This window comes from Pan troglodytes, chromosome 7 (genome assembly GCF_028858775.2).
Source record: "Pan troglodytes isolate AG18354 chromosome 7, NHGRI_mPanTro3-v2.0_pri, whole genome shotgun sequence".
Classification (NCBI taxonomy): domain Eukaryota; kingdom Metazoa; phylum Chordata; class Mammalia; order Primates; family Hominidae; genus Pan; species Pan troglodytes.
The window spans coordinates 155,488,629-155,503,230 of record NC_072405.2 but is presented as its reverse complement, the minus strand read 5'-3'; the positions used below and the strand labels follow the sequence as shown (position 1 = coordinate 155,503,230).

At 56.8% G+C, this 14,602-nt stretch overlaps 1 protein-coding gene across 7 annotated transcripts in view; it reads right to left on the bottom strand.

Annotated features, from left to right (window-relative positions):
• The window catches only part of LOC129135354 (E3 ubiquitin-protein ligase TRIM52), a 69,715-nt gene that overhangs the window by 18,830 nt on the left and 36,283 nt on the right, over nucleotides 1–14,602 (bottom strand). For 6 of the 7 annotated variants that reach the window (XM_063816742.1, XM_063816734.1, XM_063816739.1 and 3 more), the window contains 6 exons: nucleotides 10,994–11,141; nucleotides 9,140–9,287; nucleotides 7,174–7,397; nucleotides 4,529–6,172; nucleotides 1,963–3,527; nucleotides 647–961 (listed from right to left, as the gene is read on the bottom strand). The gene's annotated coding sequence lies outside the window, so the exon portion shown is untranslated. The remainder of the gene's footprint in view (nucleotides 1–646; nucleotides 962–1,962; nucleotides 3,528–4,528; nucleotides 6,173–7,173; nucleotides 7,398–9,139; nucleotides 9,288–10,993; nucleotides 11,142–14,602) is intronic. The other variant, XM_063816738.1, reaches the window with a different exon arrangement.

Here is a 14,602-nt window from a genome sequence, read left to right as displayed (position 1 = left end):
CACCCCCCACGAGGCGGGGACTGAGAGCCAGCCCCTCTTTCCCCACTGGCCCTTAGGACCCCCATCGCAGTGGGGGGAGGCACCCCCAGCGAGGCGGGGTCTCAGAGCGAGCCCCTCTTTCCCCACTGGCATTTAGGACCCCCAACGCAGGGGGAGGAGGCACCCCCCACGAGGCGGGGACTGAGAGCCAGCCCCTCTAAGCCTTCTGGCTCTTAGGACCCCCATCACGGGGGGGGGGAGGCACCCCCCGCGAGGCGGGTACAGAGAGCCAGCCCCTCTTCTGCTCCTGGCTCTTAGGACCCCCATCACAGGGGGGGAGGCACCCCCCGCGAGGCGGGGTCTCAGAGCCAGCCCCTCTTCCCCCACTGGCCCTTAGGAACCCCATCGCAGGGGAGGGAGGCACTCCTCGCGAGGCGGTGTCTCTGAGCCAGCCCCTCTTCCCCCACTGGCCCTTAGGACCCCCATCGCAGGGTGGGGAGGCACCCCCCGTGAGGCGGGTTCTCAGAGCCAGCCCCTCTTCCCCCACTGGCCCTTAGGACCCCCATCGCAGGGGGGGAGGCAACCCCCGCGAGGCGGGGTCTCAGAGCCAGCCCCTCTTCCCCCACTGTCTCTTAGGACCCCCATCGCAGTGGGGGGAGGCACCTACAGCGAGGCGGGGTCTCAGAGCCAGCCTCTCTTCCCCCGCTGGCTCTGAGGATCCTCCGTGGACTCACAGCCTCTTTACCATATTGTGAGTAATATCATCTCCCCCTCTGGAGATTACGAACTCTTTCACAGACGGGTGTACACCCTCGGTGTACAGAGGGTGTACACCCGTCTGTATTGGGAGTAATATCATCCTCTTCCTCCCTGAATATGAAGAACAGTAACACAGGGGTGTTTCTGCTCCCTGCGATATGGCGTGTCATATCCTCGTCTCCCACGCTGCAATTAGAGGGAATATCAGTGGGGGCGTGTCCACCTGTAGGGAAAAGTAAGAGAGATCAGACTGTCACTGTGTCCATGTAGAAAGGAAAGACATAAGAGACTCCATTTTCAAAAAGACCTGTCCTTTAAACAATTGCTTTGCTGAGATGTTGTTAATTTGTAGCTTTGCCCTAGCCACTTGGCCCCAGCCACTTTGACCCAACCTGGAGCTCACCAAAACATGTGTTGTATAAAATCAAAGTTTAAGGGATGTAGGGCTGTGCAGGACGTGCCTTGTTAACAAAATGTTTACCAGCAGTATACTTGGTAAAAGTCATCGCCATTCTCTAGTCTCAAGAAACCGGGGACACAATGCACTGTGGAAAGCCGCAGGGACCTCTGCCCTTGAAAGCAGGGTATTGTCCAAGCTTTCTCCCCATGTGACAGTCTGAAATATAGCCTCATGGGATGAGAAAGACCTGACTGTCCCCCAGCCCGACACCCGTAATGGGTCTGTGCTGAGGTGGATTAGTAAAAGAGGAAAGCCTCTTGCAGCTGAGATGGAGGAAGGCCACTAGCTCCTGCTTGCCCCTGGGAACTGAATGTCTCGGTGTAAAACCCGATTGTACATTCGTTCAACTCTGAGATAGGAGAAAAGCTGCCCCGTGGCGGGAGGCGAGACATGTTTGCAGTAACACTGCCTTGTTCTTCTTTACTCCACTGAGATGTTTGGGTGGAGAGAAACAAATCTGGCTTATGTGCACGTCCAGTCACAGTACCTTCCCTTGAACCTAATTATGACATGGATTCTTTTGCTCACATGTCTTCTGCTGACTCTCTCCTTATCATCACCCTGCTCTCCTACTACATTCCTTTCTGCTAAAATAATGAAAATCATAATCAATAGAAACTGAGGGAACTCAGAGGCTGGTGCCGGTGCAGGTCCTTGGTGTGCTGAGCGCCGGTCCCCTGGACCCACTGTTGTATCTTTACACTTTCTCTCTGTGTCTTATTTCTTTTCTCAGTCTCTCGTCCCACCCAACTAGAAATACTCACAGGTGTGGAGGGGCAGTCCACCACTTCATCCACCTTCTGTCATATTGAAAGTAACATCATCTTCTTCCCTCCAGGATCGTGGGAATAATATCCCTGGGGGGTTTCCACTTTCTGCCATGTATGTAGTCATATCACCCCCTCCGCCGTGGAATATCATTAAGGAACATCTCACACGGGGGTGTATACTTCCTCCGATATTGGGAGTGACATCAACCTCTCGGTCTCTGAATATGAGGAAGAAAATCACAGGGCGGGTGTACACCTCGTGCTCTACGATGGGGAGTCATATCTGTCTGTTATGGGGAGTAATATCATCCTCTCCCTTTCAGGATACTAATAACAATTTAACAGGCTGGGTGAACACAGCCTGCGATGCTGAAATTATCATCCTCTCCCCCTGTTCCCCCCCTGGCTCTTAGGATCCGTATCACGAGGGGGGGAGGCACCCCACCGCGCGGCGGGGACTGAGAGCCAGCCCCTCTTCCCCCCCTGGCTCTTAGGAACCCCATCGCAGGGGGAGGAGGCATCCCCAGCGAGGCGGGGTCTCAGAGCGAGCCCCTCTTTCCCCACTGGCATTTAGGACCCCCGTCGCAGGAGGAGGAGGCACCCCCCACGAGGCGGGGACTGAGAGCCAGCCCCTCTTTCCCCACTGGCCCTTAGGACCCCCATCGCAGTGGGGGGAGGCACCCACAGCGAGGCGGGGTCTCAGAGCGAGCCCCTCTTTCCCCACTGGCATTTAGGACCCCCATCGCAGGGGGAGGAGGCACCCCCCACGAGGCGGGGACTGAGAGCCAGCCCCTCTAAGCCTTCTGGCTCTTAGGACCCCCATCACGGGGGGGGTGAGGCACCCCCCGCGAGGCGGGTACAGAGAGCCATCCCCTCTTCTGCTCCTGGCTCTTAGGACCCCCATCACAGGGGGGGAGGCACCCCCCGTGAGGCGCGGTCTCAGAGCCAGCCCCTCTTCCCCCACTGGCCCTTTGGAACCCCATCGCGGGGGGGGAGGCACCCCTCGCGAGGCGGTGTCTCTGAGCCAGCCCCTCTTCCCCCACTGGCCCTTAGGACCCCCGTCGCAGGGTGGGGAGGCACCCCCCGTGAGGCGGGTACTCAGAGCCAGCCCCTCTTCCCCCACTGGCCCTTAGGACCCCCATCGCAGGGTGGGGAGGCACCCCCCGTGAGGCGGGGTCTCAGACCCAGCCCCTCTTCCCCCACTGGCCCTTAGGACCCCCATCGCAGTGGGGGGAGGCACCTACAGCGAGGCGGGGTCTCAGAGCCAGCCTCTCTTCCCCCGCTGGCTCTGAGGATCCTCCGTGGACTCACAGCCTCTTTACCATATTGTGAGTAATATCATCTCCCCCTCTGGAGATTACGAACTCTTTCACAGACGGGTGTACACCCTCGGTGTACAGAGGGTGTACACCCGTCTGTATTGGGAGTAATATCATCCTCTTCCTCCCTGAATATGAAGAACAGTAACACAGGGGTGTTTCTGCTCCCTGCGATATGGCGTGTCATATCCTCGTCTCCCACGCTGCAATTACAGGGAATATCAGTGGGGGCGTGTCCACCTGTAGGGAAAAGTAAGAGAGATCAGACTGTCACTGTGTCCATGTAGAAAGGAAAGACATAAGAGACTCCATTTTCAAAAAGACCTGTCCTTTAAACAATTGCTTTGCTGAGATGTTGTTAATTTGTAGCTTTGCCCTAGCCACTTGGCCCCAGCCACTTTGACCCAACCTGGAGCTCACCAAAACATGTGTTGTATAAAATCAAAGTTTAAGGGATGTAGGGCTGTGCAGGACGTGCCTTGTTAACAAAATGTTTACCAGCAGTATACTTGGTAAAAGTCATCGCCATTCTCTAGTCTCAAGAAACCGGGGACACAATGCACTGTGGAAAGCCGCAGGGACCTCTGCCCTTGAAAGCAGGGTATTGTCCAAGCTTTCTCCCCATGTGACAGTCTGAAATATAGCCTCATGGGATGAGAAAGACCTGACTGTCCCCCAGCCCGACACCCGTAATGGGTCTGTGCTGAGGTGGATTAGTAAAAGAGGAAAGCCTCTTGCAGCTGAGATGGAGGAAGGCCACTAGCTCCTGCTTGCCCCTGGGAACTGAATGTCTCGGTGTAAAACCCGATTGTACATTCGTTCAACTCTGAGATAGGAGAAAAGCTGCCCCGTGGCGGGAGGCGAGACATGTTTGCAGTAACACTGCCTTGTTCTTCTTTACTCCACTGAGATGTTTGGGTGGAGAGAAACAAATCCGGCTTATGTGCACGTCCAGTCACAGTACCTTCCCTTGAACCTAATTATGACATGGATTCTTTTGCTCACATGTCTTCTGCTGACTCTCTCCTTATCATCACCCTGCTCTCCTACTACATTCCTTTCTGCTAAAATAATGAAAATCATAATCAATAGAAACTGAGGGAACTCAGAGGCTGGTGCCGGTGCAGGTCCTTGGTGTGCTGAGCGCCGGTCCCCTGGACCCACTGTTGTATCTTTACACTTTCTCTCTGTGTCTTATTTCTTTTCTCAGTCTCTCGTCCCACCCAACTAGAAATACTCACAGGTGTGGAGGGGCAGTCCACCACTTCATCCACCTTCTGTCATATTGAAAGTAACATCATCTTCTTCCCTCCAGGATCGTGGGAATAATATCCCTGGGGGGTTTCCACTTTCTGCCATGTATGTAGTCATATCACCCCCTCCGCCGTGGAATATCATTAAGGAACATCTCACACGGGGGTGTATACTTCCTCCGATATTGGGAGTGACATCAACCTCTCGGTCTCTGAATATGAGGAAGAAAATCACAGGGCGGGTGTACACCTCGTGCTCTACGATGGGGAGTCATATCTGTCTGTTATGGGGAGTAATATCATCCTCTCCCTTTCAGGATACTAATAACAATTTAACAGGCTGGGTGAACACAGCCTGCGATGCTGAAATTATCATCCTCTCCCCCTGTTCCCCCCCTGGCTCTTAGGATCCGTATCACGAGGGGGGGAGGCACCCCACCGCGCGGCGGGGACTGAGAGCCAGCCCCTCTTCCCCCCCTGGCTCTTAGGAACCCCATCGCAGGGGGAGGAGGCATCCCCAGCGAGGCGGGGTCTCAGAGCGAGCCCCTCTTTCCCCACTGGCATTTAGGACCCCCGTCGCAGGAGGAGGAGGCACCCCCCACGAGGCGGGGACTGAGAGCCAGCCCCTCTTTCCCCACTGGCCCTTAGGACCCCCATCGCAGTGGGGGGAGGCACCCACAGCGAGGCGGGGTCTCAGAGCGAGCCCCTCTTTCCCCACTGGCATTTAGGACCCCCATCGCAGGGGGAGGAGGCACCCCCCACGAGGCGGGGACTGAGAGCCAGCCCCTCTAAGCCTTCTGGCTCTTAGGACCCCCATCACGGGGGGGGTGAGGCACCCCCCGCGAGGCGGGTACAGAGAGCCATCCCCTCTTCTGCTCCTGGCTCTTAGGACCCCCATCACAGGGGGGGAGGCACCCCCCGTGAGGCGCGGTCTCAGAGCCAGCCCCTCTTCCCCCACTGGCCCTTTGGAACCCCATCGCGGGGGGGGAGGCACCCCTCGCGAGGCGGTGTCTCTGAGCCAGCCCCTCTTCCCCCACTGGCCCTTAGGACCCCCGTCGCAGGGGGGTGAGGCACCCCCCGTGAGGCGGGTACTCAGAGCCAGCCCCTCTTCCCCCACTGGCCCTTAGGACCCCCATCGCAGGGTGGGGAGGCACCCCCCGTGAGGCGGGGTCTCAGACCCAGCCCCTCTTCCCCCACTGGCCCTTAGGACCCCCATCGCAGGGGGGGAGGCAACCCCCGCGAGGCGGGGTCTCAGAGCCAGCCCCTCTTCCCCCACTGTCTCTTAGGACCCCCATCGCAGTGGGGGGAGGCACCCCCAGCGAGGCGGGGTCTCAGAGCCAGCCCCTCTTCCCCCGCTGGCTCTGAGGATCCTCCGAGGACTCACAGCCTCTTTACCATATTGTGAGTAATATCATCTCCCCCTCTGGAGATTACGAACTCTTTCACAGACGGGTGTACACCCTCGGTGTACAGAGGGTGTACACCCGTCTGTATTGGGAGTAATATCATCCTCTTCCTCCCTGAATATGAAGAACAGTAACACAGGGGTGTTTCTGCTCCCTGCGATATGGCGTGTCATATCCTCCTCTCCCACGCTGCAATTACAGGGAATATCAGTGGGGGCGTGTCCACCTGTAGGGAAAAGTAAGAGAGATCAGACTGTCACTGTGTCCATGTAGAAAGGAAAGACATAAGAGACTCCATTTTCAAAAAGACCTGTCCTTTAAACAATTGCTTTGCTGAGATGTTGTTAATTTGTAGCTTTGCCCTAGCCACTTGGCCCCAGCCACTTTGACCCAACCTGGAGCTCACCAAAACATGTGTTGTATAAAATCAAAGTTTAAGGGATGTAGGGCTGTGCAGGACGTGCCTTGTTAACAAAATGTTTACCAGCAGTATACTTGGTAAAAGTCATCGCCATTCTCTAGTCTCAAGAAACCGGGGACACAATGCACTGTGGAAAGCCGCAGGGACCTCTGCCCTTGAAAGCAGGGTATTGTCCAAGCTTTCTCCCCATGTGATAGTCTGAAATATAGCCTCATGGGATGAGAAAGACCTGACTGTCCCCCAGCCCGACACCCGTAATGGGTCTGTGCTGAGGTGGATTAGTAAAAGAGGAAAGCCTCTTGCAGCTGAGATGGAGGAAGGCCACTAGCTCCTGCTTGCCCCTGGGAACTGAATGTCTCGGTGTAAAACCCGATTGTACATTCGTTCAACTCTGAGATAGGAGAAAAGCTGCCCCGTGGCGGGAGGCGAGACATGTTTGCAGTAACACTGCCTTGTTCTTCTTTACTCCACTGAGATGTTTGGGTGGAGAGAAACAAATCTGGCTTATGTGCACGTCCAGTCACAGTACCTTCCCTTGAACCTAATTATGACATGGATTCTTTTGCTCACATGTCTTCTGCTGACTCTCTCCTTATCATCACCCTGCTCTCCTACTACATTCCTTTCTGCTAAAATAATGAAAATCATAATCAATAAAAACTGAGGGAACTCAGAGGCTGGTGCCGGTGCAGGTCCTTGGTGTGCTGAGCGCCGGTCCCCTGGACCCACTGTTGTATCTTTACACTTTCTCTCTGTGTCTTATTTCTTTTCTCAGTCTCTCGTCCCACCCAACTAGAAATACTCACAGGTGTGGAGGGGCAGTCCACCACTTCATCCACCTTCTGTCATATTGAAAGTAACATCATCTTCTTCCCTCCAGGATCGTGGGAATAATATCCCTGGGGGGTTTCCACTTTCTGCCATGTATGTAGTCATATCAACCCCTCCGCCGTGGAATATCATTAAGGAACATCTCACACGGGGGTGTATACTTCCTCCGATATTGGGAGTGACATCAACCTCTCGGTCTCTGAATATGAGGAAGAAAATCACAGGGCGGGTGTACACCTCGTGCTCTACGATGGGGAGTCATATCTGTCTGTTATGGGGAGTAATATCATCCTCTCCCTTTCAGGATACTAATAACAATTTAACAGGCTGGGTGAACACAGCCTGCGATGCTGAAATTATCATCCTCTCCCCCTGTTCCCCCCCTGGCTCTTAGGATCCGTATCACGAGGGGGGGAGGCACCCCCCGCGCGGCGGGGACTGAGAGCCAGCCCCTCTTCCCCCCCCGGCTCTTATGAACCCCATCGCAGGGGGAGGAGGCATCCCCAGCGAGGCGGGGTCTCAGAGCGAGCCCCTCTTTCCCCACTGGCATTTAGGACCCCCGTCGCAGGAGGAGGAGGCACCCCCCACGAGGCGGGGACTGACAGCCAGCCCCTCTTTCCCCACTGGCCCTTAGGACCCCCATCGCAGTGGGGGGAGGCACCCCCAGCGAGGCGGGGTCTCAGAGCGAGCCCCTCTTTCCCCACTGGCATTTAGGACCCCCATCGCAGGGGGAGGAGGCACCCCCCACGAGGCGGGTACAGACAGCCAGCCCCTCTTCTGCTCCTGGCTCTTAGGACCCCCATCACAGGGGGGGAGGCACCCCCCGTGAGTCGGGGTCTGAGCCAGCCCCTCTTCCCCCACTGGCCCTTAGGACCCCCATCGCAGGGGGGGGAGGCACCCCTCGCGAGGCGGTGTCTCTGAGCCAGCCCCTCTTCCCCCACTGGCCCTTAGGACCCCCGTCGCAGGGGGGGGAGGCACCCCCCGTGAGGCGGGTACTCAGAGCCAGCCCCTCTTCCCCCACTGGCCCTTAGGACCCCCATCGCAGGGTGGGGAGGCACCCCCCGTGAGGCGGGTTCTCAGAGCCAGCCCCTCTTCCCCCACTGGCCCTTAGGACCCCCATCGCAGGGGGGGAGGCAACCCCCGCGAGGCGGGGTCTCAGAGCCAGCCCCTCTTCCCCCACTGGCCCTTAGGACCCCCATCGCAGTGGGGGGAGGCACCCCCAGCGAGGCGGGGTCTCAGAGCCAGCCCCTCTTCCCCCACTGGCCCTTAGGTCCCCCATCCCATAGGGGGGAGGCACCCCCGCGAGGCGGGGTCTCAGAGCCAGCCCCTCTTCCCCCACTGGCCCTTAGGACCCCCATCGCAGGGGGAGGAGGCACCCCCGGCGAGGCGAGGACTGAGAGCCAACCCCTCTTCCCCCCCTGGCTCTTGGGAACCCCATCGCAGGGTGGGGAGGCACCCCCCGCGGGACGAGTTCTCAGAGCCAGCCCCTCTTCCCCCCCTGGCTCTTAGGACCCCCATCGAAAGGGGGGGAGGCACCCCCCGTGAGGCGGGGACTGAGAACCAGCCCCTCTTCCGCTCCTGGCTCTTAGGACCCCCATCGCAGGAAGGGGATGCAACCCCGGCGAGGCGGGGTCTCAGAGCCACCCCCTCTTCCCCCACTGGCCTTTAGGACCCCCGTCGCAGGGGGAGGAGGCACCCCCGCGAGGCGGAGACTGAGAGCCAGCCCCTCTTCCCCCCCTGGCTCTTAGGACCCCCATCGCAGGGTGGGGAGGCACCCCCTGCAAGGCGGTGACTGAGAGCCAGCCCTTCTTCCCCGCCCACCTCTGAGGATCCCCATCACACGGGGGAGGCACACCCCACGAGGCGGGGACTGAGAGCCAGTCCCTCTTCCCCTCCTGGCTTATGACCCCCATCGAGGATTCTAAGATCCTTAGGACCGACCTGGAGGGCTGTGGGTATTAGGTGTCCAGGAAGAAAACTCAGATCTGCTGACGACCGCAGGTAGCTTACTTGGGATTTCCTATTCGACAGGTGTCCGAAAGCAACCCGGGATCCCAAAGAAAGCAGGTCATTTGCAATCTACCGGAGCCTAAGGGCAGAAGGCTGGTGAGAGAATTCCTAGGAGCTGTGGGGTCTTGTAGACTGCGGAGCCCAAACTTTGCAGTATTAGCCACGCCTTTGTATGATGTCACAAAGGGGGCGGGGACCGGGAACATTTGGAATGGGGATTCCAACAACAGCAAGTCTTTCATGACTTAAAGGAAAAACTTCTGAAAGCCCCAGCCGACGGGCTACTGGATCTCACAAAGCCTTTTCCATTGTATGCGTCAGAGAAAAGATGGCAGCTGGACTTTTAACCCAAACTGTGGGGCCCTGGCTGAGGCCGGTGGCCTACCTCTCTAAACAGCTAGACAGGGTTTCTAAAGGATGGCCCCCCTGTTTGAGGGCCTTGGCAGCAACTGCCCTGCTAGTACAAGAAGCAAATCAGCTGACTCTTGGGTAAAACCAGAACATAAAGGCCCCCCAAGCTGTGGTGACTGAAAGCCAGCCCCTCTTCCCCCCCTGGCTCTTAGGACCCCCATCGCAGTGGGAGGAGGCACCCCCAGCGAGGCGGGGTCTCAGAGCCAGCCCCTCTTCCCCCACTGGCCCTTAGGAACCCCATCGCATGGGGGGGAGGCACCCACCGCGAGGCGGGGTCTCAGAGCCAGCCCCTCTTCCCCCACTGGCCCTTAGGACCACCATCGCAGTGGGGGGGAGGCACCCCCGGCGTGGCGGGGACTGGGAGCCAACCCCTGTTCCCTGCCTGGCTCTTAGGACCCCCATCGCAGGGGAAGGAGGCACCCCCCACGCGTGACTGAGAGACAGCCCCTCTTCCCCCCCTGGGTCTTATGACCCCCATTGCAGGAAGGGGAGCCCCGCGAGGGGGGACTGAGAGCCAACCCCTCTTCCCCCACTGGCCCTTAGGACCCCCATCGCAGGGGGGGGAGGCACCCCCCGTGAGGCGGGGTCTCAGAGCCAGCCCCTCTTCCCCCACTGGCTCTTAGGACCCCCATCGCAGGGGGGGGAGGCACCCCCCGCGAGGCAGGGTCTCAGAGCCAGCCCCTCTTCCCCCACTGGCCCTTAGGACCCCCATCGCATACGGGGGAGGCACCCCCGCGAGGCGGGTTCTCAGAGCCAGCCCCTCTTCCCCCACTGGCCCTTAGGACCCCCATCGCAGGGGGAGGAGGCACCCCCGGCGAGGCGAGGACTGAGAGCCAACCCCTCTTCCCCCCCTGGCTCTTGGGAACCCCATCGCAGGGTGGGGAGGCACCCCCCGCGGGACGGGTTCTCAGAGCCAGCCCTTCTTCCCCCCCTGGCTCTTAGGACCCCCATCGAAAGGGGGGGAGGCACCCCCCGTGAGGCGGGGACTGAGAGCCAGCCCCTCTTCCGCTCCTGGCTCTTAGGACCCCCATCGCAGGAAGGGGATGCAACCCCGGCGAGGCGGGGTCTCAGAGCCACCCCCTCTTCCCCCACTGGCCTTTAGGACCCCCGCCGCAGGGGGAGGAGGCACCCCCGCGAGGCGGAGACTGAGAGCCAGCCCCTCTTCCCTCCCTGGCTCTTAGGACCCCCATCGCAGGGAGGGGAGGCACCCCCCGCGAGGCGGTGACTGAGAGCCAGCCCTTCTTCCCCACCCACCTCTGAGGATCCCCATCACACGGGGGAGACACACCCCACGAGGCGGGGACTGAGAGCCAGTCCCTCTTCCCCCCCTGGCTTATGACCCCCATCGAGGATTCTAAGATCCTTAGGACCGACCTGGAGGGCTGTGGGTATTAGGTGTCCAAGAAGAAAACTCAGATCTGCCGACGACCGCAGGTAGCTTACTTGGGATTTCCTATTCGACAGGTGTCCGAAAGCAACCCGGGAGCGGAAAGAAAGCAGGTCATTTGCAGTCTACCGGAGCCTAAGGGCAGAAGGCTGGTGAGAGAATTCCTAGGAGCTGTGGGGTTTTGTAGACTGCGGAGCCCAAACTTTGCAGTATTAGCCACGCCTTTGTATGACGTCACAAAGGGGGCGGGGACCGGGAACATTTGGAATGGGGATTCCAACAACAGCAAGTCTTTCATGACTAAAGGAAAAACTTCTGAAAGCCCCAGCCGACGGGCTACCCGATCTCACAAAGCCTTTTCCATTGTATGCGTCAGAGAAAAGATGGCAGCTGGACTTTTAACCCAAACTGTGGGGCCCTGGCTGAGGCCGGTGGCCTACCTCTCTAAACAGCTAGACAGGGTTTCTAAAGGATGGCCCCCCTGTTTGAGGGCCTTCGCAGCAACTGCCCTGCTAGAACCAGATTCAAATAAGCTTACTCTTGGGCAAAACCAGAACAGAAAGGCCCCTCATGCTGTGGTGACTGAGAGCCAGCCCCGCTTCCCCCCCTGGCTCTTAGGACCCCCACCGCAAGGGTGCAAGGCACCCCCCGGCGAGGCGGGGACAGAGAGCCAGCCCCACTTCCCCCCCTTGCTCTTAGGACCCCCATCGCAGCGGGGGGAAGGACCACCCGCGAGGCAGGGACTGAGAGCCAGCCCCTCTTCCCCCCCTGGCTATTAGCACCACCATTGCAGCACGGGGAGGCATCCCCCGTGAGGCGGGGACTGAGAACCAGCCCCTCTTCCCCTCCTGGCTCTAAGGACCCCCATCGCAGGGGAGGTAGCCACCCCCCGCAAGGCGGGGAATGAGAGCCTGCCCCTCTTACCCACCTGGCTCTTAGGATCCCCATCGCCTGGGGGTGAGGCACCCCCGCGAGGCTGGTATTGAGAGCCAGGCCCTCATCCCCCACTGGCTCTTAGGACCCCCATCCCGGAGGGGGCAGGCACCCCCACGAGACAGGGACTGACAGCCAGCTCCTTTCACCCCCTGGCTCTTAGGACCCCCATCGCAGGGGGAGGAGGCACCCCCCGCGAGGCGGGGACTGAGAGGCAGCCCCTCTTCCCCCCTGGCTCTTAGGACCCCCATCGCAAGGGTGCGAGGTACCTCCGGCGAGGCGGGGACAGAGAGCCAGCCCCTCTTCCCCCACTGGCCCTTAGGACCCCCATCGCAGGGTGGGGGGAGGCACCCCCCGTGAGGCGGGTTCTCAGAGCCAGCCCCTCTTCCCCCACTGGCCCTTAGGACCCCCATCGCAGCAGGGGGAAGGACCACCCGCGAGGCAGTGACTGAGAGCCAGCCCCTCATCCCCCACTGGCTCTTAAGACCCCCATCGCAAGGGGGTGAGACACCCCACGCGATGCGGGGAGTAAGTGCCAGCCCCTCTTCCCTCCCTGGTTTTTAGGATCCGCGGTGGACTCACAGCCTGTTTACGGTATTCGGAGTGTTATCATCTCCCCCTCTGGAAATTATAAACTATTTCACAGATGGGGGTACACCCTCGGTGTGCAGAGGGTGTACAGCCGTCTGTTTTGGGAGTAATATCATCGTCCTCCTCCCTGAATATTAAGAACAGTATCATAGCTGTGTTTCTACTGCAGGTGTGATTGGGCGTCACATCCTCCTCTCCCACGTGGAAATTAGAACCGATATCAGTGGGGGCGTGCACACCTTCTGTGATATTTAAAGTGACATCATCCTCTTCCCTCCAGGATCATGAGAACAATATCCTTGGGGGGTACACTTTCTGCGATATTGGGAGTAATATCTCCCCCTCCGCCTTGGAATACTATTAAGGACCATCTGACACGGGGGTGTACACTTCCTGCCATATTGGGAGTAATATCGACCTCTCGGCCTCTGAATATTAGGAACAATATCACAGGGTGGGTGTACACCTCCTGCTCTGTTATGGGGAGTAATATCTATCTATTACGGGGAGTAATATCATCCTCTCCCTTTCAGGATGTTAATAACAATATCACAGGGTGGGTGATCACAGCCTGCGATACTTTAATTATCATCATCCTCTCCCCCGCGGGATACCAGGAACAATGTCACAGAAGAGGTGTACACTCCCTGCGATATTGGGAGTAATATCATACTCTTCTTCCGTCAATATTAGAAGCAATATCACCGGGTGGCTGTACATTCATTGCTATGTTGGGAGTCATGTCATACTCTATCCCCTGGATATTAGGATCAGTGTCACAGGGTGAGTGTACACCTACTGAGATATTAAAACTAGTATCATGCTCTCCATCCCTGGACATTAGGAACAATATCTCGGGTAGGTGTACACCCCCTGCGGTATTAGGAGAAATAATACGATTAATTATTAAGCATCAATCTTAATAATATTAACTGTTAAACATCAGTCTTAATAATTATCAATGGTAATATTAATAGTATAACGTTATTAATCATTAATGATTATTTTAAATGTTTATGCATGATTAAAATTAATTAGTATTGTCATTTTTCAATTAGTTATTAATCTTAATATTGTTTTATTACCAACATCACGTATTGATTTAATTAACATTAATTACCGATATCATTATGTTATTAATAGTGAGGTTGCTATTAATTATTAATAACCATTAATATTTTTAATCCATATTAACTTTTACTATCTTTATAGTAATTTATATCGATGATTTCTATTGTTATTATATTTATGAATATTAATACTTAATATAATTGTTCCCGATATCCGAGGGGTAGAGGATGTTACTCCCAATATCACAGAACGTGTACACCCCTCTATGATGTTATTCCTAATTGCCAGGGAGTAGAGGATGACATTATGAAAAATATCGCAGTGGGTATACATCCCTTCGGTCATCTTTTTTCCTAATATCCTGGGTGGGAGAGGATGATATGACTCCCAATATCGCAGGGGGCGTAGACTTCCCCCGTGATATTGTCCCTATCATCCAAAGGTGGAGAGGATGATATTTCTTCCAGTTTCGCAGGGGATGTACACCACCCCTGTGATATTGATCCTAATATCCAGGGGGCGAGAGGATGATGTTAGTCTCAATATTGCAGGAGGTGTACACTCCCTAGGGATATTGTTCCTAATATCCAGGGACAGAGAGGAAGATCTCACTCCCAATATAGCAGGGAGTGGACACCCCTTCTGTGACACTGTTCCTAATAGCCAGCGGGGGAGGGGAAGATATTACCCCCAATATCGCAGGGGGTGTACACCCCTTGTGACATTGTTCCTTATATCCTGGGAGGGAGAGGATGATACTAGTGGCAATGTCGCAGCGGCTGTACACACCCACTGTGATATTGTTCCGAATATCTCGAGGGGGAGAAAATGATATTACTCCTAATATCCCAGGGGGTGTACATCCTCCTGTGACATTGTTCCTTATATTCAGGGGGAGAAGACGATATGACTCCCAATATCACAGGGGTTGTACACACCTCCTGCGATATTGTTCCTAATATCCCGAAGGGGAGAGCCAAATATTACTGTCAGTATCGCAG